The sequence below is a fragment of the Cherax quadricarinatus genome, chromosome 8, assembly GCF_038502225.1.
Source record: "Cherax quadricarinatus isolate ZL_2023a chromosome 8, ASM3850222v1, whole genome shotgun sequence".
In the NCBI taxonomy this organism is placed as follows: Eukaryota; Metazoa; Arthropoda; class Malacostraca; order Decapoda; family Parastacidae; genus Cherax; species Cherax quadricarinatus.
The window spans coordinates 23,078,080-23,084,079 of NC_091299.1; positions in this window are offsets into that span (position 1 = coordinate 23,078,080).

A 6,000-nucleotide genomic window follows, 5' to 3' on the forward strand; every position below is an offset into this window, starting at 1 on the left:
GCCATCTTCCATACCTCAGGGAGTTGCCCAGTTTCAAATGATGTGCTGAAGATCTTTGTTAATGGCACACACAGTATCTCTGCTCCCTCTTTAAGGACCCACGGAGAGATGTTGTCTGGTCCCACCGCCTTTGAGGTGTCAAGTTCGCATAGCAGCTTCTTCACCTCCTCCTTGGTTATATGTACCTCATCCAGCACTTGCTGGACACACACACACACACACACACATGTGTGTGTGTGTGTGTGTGTGTGTGTGTGTGTGCGTGCCTAACTGGCCTTTCCTAATGTTATTGGTGTTGAGTATCATCTCCTGGCCTACTCAGTAACTCAGTATTCCAGGTCAGGTTGACCCAATCATATCAACTCTTTAAGAATGTACATGGAGTCTTCTTCCACCACTTCTTCTCTCAGGTGGTTCAACTTCCTGATCATCCTCAGAGTGAAGAATTACTTTCTGACATCCCAGTGACTCACTTTCGTTTTTAATTTTTATGATCTCTTGCCCCAAGTTTCCTCCTTCCAAACAGCCTCTGTTTGTCCTACCTACCAGTGTTCTAAGTATCATATAAGTCGTAATTGTATTTCCCCAGGTTCTTCTCTCCACTCTTGTAAGACCGGAGTACCTTGATTGGTGACATGTATGTATGAGGGGCACCAACTGTCTCATCCCACAGCCCCAGAAGCTTTCATGATATACATTATTCTCATACATCTCTAAGTCATATAATCCATAAAAATAGATAAGTCGCAAAGAATTACTGTCAGTGAATAAGCCAGGACACTGGCTTTCTGATGTCAACTGACCTGAGCCAGTATATACCCTCCTCCGCTGCCCTGACAAACACATCAATAAATTGTCACAGTTTATTAGAGGCTATTGCATTTATAATGGTGAATATTACACAGAATCAATTCCACTTTGTGTTGCATGTATATAACATGAGATTATTGCTGGCAGACCATAAACCAAGCGGTGAAGAGGGGGAACAACGATCATAACTCACACGCAGCTGTGAGACAAAGTACGCACTATTTATACGACATTCCTCATTCCAAATAAAGGGCAAAAATTTAACAACTTGGCCAAACGTATACAGGAGTAATGGGAAGGAGGGAGCGATAGTGAGTTATGGAAGTGGTCTTCATAGTGAACTGAATTGTGATGTAGTTGTTATTATTATTATTAAGACTTGAATCCATAAGGGTCATACAACGTCTGGGTAACGAGAAGGTTAATTAAGTTTAATCCGAAGGGAACAATGGTTCTAAATCCTTGGATCAAGAGCCCTTCACCATCATCACGGCGCCTCCAGTGAAGGGAGTGTAGTCGATTGTGTATTTAGTGTTGTGTCTCGTGGTAATTGGACGGAGAATCGAGCCTTCATATGTCTTGCTCTGAATGGCACACAGAGCTTTAGCGTTTCATGTGAATGTAATAATTTAGGTTACATGCGGTAAGTTTGAGGTGCCAGGTGTAAATGATAATGGGGGACCTTTGTACAGAAAGAAGTTTGGTAATAGGTAATACATATTTTAAGAAAAACAAAGGATAAATAAGTACACAAGATATATAGGGCGTAATCACAGTAGTTTGTTGAACTGTGTATTGGTAGATAAAAGACTGATGGGTAGACTTCAGGATCTGCGTGTTTATAGAGGGGCCACAGATGTATCACATTATTTTTAGTTGTAGTTACAGTGAGAGTAAAAGGTAGATGGGAAACACGGAGAATGGCATCAGCAAGTAAGAGAGAAGTGAAGGTTTATAAACTAAAGGAGGAGGAAGTTAGGGTAAGATATAAGCAACTATTGGAAGAAAGATGGACTAATGAGATTATAAGCTTGAAGACGTATGGGGTAGTGTTATTGTGTTAGTGTTATTGGGGTAGTGTTATTGTGTTAGTGTTATTGGGGTAGTGTTATTGTGTTAGTGTTATTGGGGTAGTGTTATTGTGTTAGTGTTCAGCAGAAGTGTGTGGTTACAGGAAAGTGAGTGCGGGAGGGAAGAAGAGCGACTGGTGGAATGATAATGTAAAGCAAGAACTTGGGCAGCAGGAATGGGAACGATTTGTTAGTGGATTAAATAGGTCCACCCCTTTAATTTTGGCTTGGAAAGGTATAAATAAAAAAGACTGGCATTGTTGTTCATCCCTTTCCTCTTGAAAAAGCAAATGACCTCATAATTGACTGGTCCAAAACATCCAGGCATATGGGTGTGCGTGCTTGTGTGTATGCATATATTTGTAAGCTCGTGTGCATGTGTGTGCGTGCGCCCTCGTGTGTGTATGTGTGCGCGCGCGCGCTAGTGTGGGTGTATGATCCACTTAATATTTGTATTTATAACTCATTACAATTGTGACCAGGTGTGGACGTATCAGTGGTTCATTACTTTGTAATTTGTTCATGACTGTAACCATGTATAGGAGTGAGGCTGATTCATTACCTCTGTAACTTGCCATGATTGTGACCAGATCAGGCTCTGATCCACCAGGAGGCCTGGTCACAGACCGGGCCGCGGGGGCGTTGACCCCCGGAACTCTCTCCAGGTAAACTCCAGGTAAGATCTACCTGGAGTTCATTACCTTTGTAACTAGTTCAGCTATCATGACTTTGGGGCCCAGTCCCTGGACCCATTATGTACCTTTGTAATCTTTTGACCACCGCCCACAGGATGGGTATGGGGTGCATAATAAACTAAAATTAAACTAACATGAAAACCTTCCATCTCATATTAGAAAAAATTTATAGTGCTTCTGAAGAAATGTTTATGCTGATTAATTTTATGGGCCAAAATATTGATGAGAGTGATTGCCTCTTCACCGAGTATGAATTAGATAATGCATTAACTAAAGGTCGATCAACTGCTCCTGGAGAGGATGGTATAACCTATTGTATTCTCAGAACTTTAAGGCAAGTGCCTGATAACCCTTTGTTGGCACTGTATAATCTCAGTTACATTGAGGGAGTTCTTCCAACTTCCTGGACCAATAGTCTCATTGTGCCTATCCCTAAGCCTCAACAGCCTGATAATTTAGACCGATCTCCTTAACTAGTTGTCTTTGTAAAACTTTTGAAAGAATGATGCTTAACAGACTGTACTACAGAATCAGACACCAACTTTCCCCCTACCTCTATGGGTTCATGAAAGGTAAAAGTGTGCAGAACTGTATTTCCACCTTTCTAACTGCACACACCTCTACTAGTTTTACCACTTTTCTTGATCTAAAATCTGCATTTGATATTGCGAACTAGCCAAATGAACTAGCCAAAATGTATGTTGGTGGTAGCTTACTCCGCTGGATAATAGGATACCTGTCAAATAGAGTATCCTCTGTCCTCTACCAAGGCTTTAGAAGTGAGTCTAAAGAAATGTCTTTAGGTACACCGCAGGGAGGAGTTCTCAGTCCCATGCTATTTAATATTCTGATTTATGCTCTCCTAAATGCTTTACCTGCCTCACCTAAACATATAGCTATAAGCTATGCTGATGACATCATGATCCATACAACAGGGCATAAGAAGATAAGTACCATTCTTAATGAAGTTCAAGCAATTTGTAATCGACTAGGCCTCATAATATCTTCCTCTAAAATAAAGATATTAACAAGCAAACGACATCCCCCACCCATCTATTTGGATGGTGAAAACATTAGCTACGTTAAAGCTTACAGATATCTTGGTGTAGATGTACCCTTTAACAAATCCACTATACTACAACTAAATAAGAAATGCAAAGATAGGCTAAATGCTCTCAAAGCTGTTGCTGGCTACAACCCCAACTATGGTGCTAAAATAACTCGGGGAATCTCTCACGTCCCACCATTATTGTACAAGCGAGCGGCCCATGTCCTTTCGCATGCTATTACATTACTTTTTAACAAGTCACTAGAAACTAGCACTTTCCCGACACTACTCAAGACAGCAAGGGTTACACCAATACATAAAGGTGGTGACCCTACAGATGTAAACAATTATAGGCCAATATCAAACTTACCATTGCTATCCAAAATCTTCGAGAAACTCGTGCACAGGAGACTTTGTTCATTTATAACGTCACAAAACATATTCAACCCCTGCCAATTTGGATTCAGGAAAAATAAAAGCACTAATGATGCAATTATAAAAATGCTAGACCTGCTTTACACAGCACTGGAAAATAAGGAATATCCGCTAGGAATTTTTATTGACCTAAGAAAAGCGTTTGACACAGTAGACCACGGCATCCTACTCCACAAACTTGACCACTATGGTATAAGAGGCCATGAGCTTGCATATTTTAAATCCTACCTTTCTAATAGGTATCAGTATGTCACCATTAAAGACACAGCCTCATCAATACGGCCACTTGATACTGGAGTTCCGCAGAGAAGTGTCCTTGGATCCCTGCTCTTCCTCATTTACATCAATGATCTTCCAAACATATCTGATCTTCCAAACATATCCCAACACCTGAAACCCGTTCTCTTTGCTGACGACACGACTTATGTCATCTCCCACCCTAATCTTGCCACCCTCAACACCAGGAGGAGTTGCTCAAAATATCGACTTGGATAACAGCCAATAAACTTACACTTAACACTATATTATGTTTGGTAGCAGAGCAGGTGTTGCGCAACTTAACATTAAGATCGACAACACTCTAATTGCCAGGCATAATGAGGGCAAATTCCTTGGCCTATACCTCGACAACAACCTAAATTTCAGCACCCATATCCAACACATAACAAAAAAAAGTATCCAAAAAGGTGGGGATCCTCTCGAAGATACGATACTACGTGCCGCAAACTGCCCTTCTCACACTATACCATTCACTTATATATCCATACCTCACCTACGCTATCTGTGCTTGGGGTTCAACTGCAGCAACACACCTAAAGCCAATAATAACCCAACAAAAAGCCGCAGTAAGAATAATCACTAAATCCCATCCCTGGCAACACACCCCCCCACTCTTCATAGATCTAAACTTACTCCCTGTTCAGAACATCCACACTTACTACTGTGCAATCTATATCTACAGTACCTTAAATTCCAATATTTCTCAGTAGTAGTACCAGTTCCTAGTAACCAGTTACCAGTAACCAGTGTACCAGTAGATGACTCACTACCAACCGTCTGCGTGAATCATGACTGTATTCATATTGTTGCTGACCTAGCAGTATTTCAAACACCCCTTCACATATGGGTACTGTGGGCGGTCAGTCTTACGAGAGTGAGCAAGGAGGCAGGTCACGGCTGTTTGGGCGCTTCACACACTATCCGTAATATACGTACTACCAGCCTACGTGAGTATTTCTTTACCCTATCCACGTGTTCGAACCCCACATGATATATTAACCTTGACCTAAAATGCTTGCTTGATAGTTGTGACAGGATCCACAGGCATAACATCAGACACAAACATTTCTATGACATTCCCGTGTTCGACTAAACCTTTACAAAAATTCAATGTATTTCAAAGGACCTAAAATCTGGAACACCCTACCTGAAAACTCTAGAACTGCAGACACATTCATCACTTTCAAAACTACAATTAGAAAACATCTCCCTGATACACCCCGACAACTAACTACATGATAACCACCTGGTGTTTCACAATTACACTTACTCACCCACTGACTATAAACCCAGAAATACTAATCTTAATCTTAATTAAAATAATAAATCCTAAATGGTCATAAGTTTGCCTATGATACTCCAATATAGACACTTTGTATTGTGCCAAAAAAAGCATTCACATTGCTAAACTCACAAATTATGATGTAGTCACTTAGCCTTAATACCATAATCTGTAAGGATTTAATGTTAAGAATTAATCTAAGTCTGCTCGAAATGCCTAGCCATGCTAGGTGTCCTAGTGGCCCCCTCTGTAATTAGTATTTTATAACATGTAAACCACACAATACCCAAAACCTGTAAACCCCGCATTGTAACCCTTATAAAGAATAAACTTGAATTGAATTGAATTGAATTGAATGTGAGAATCGTGAGAATGATGTAC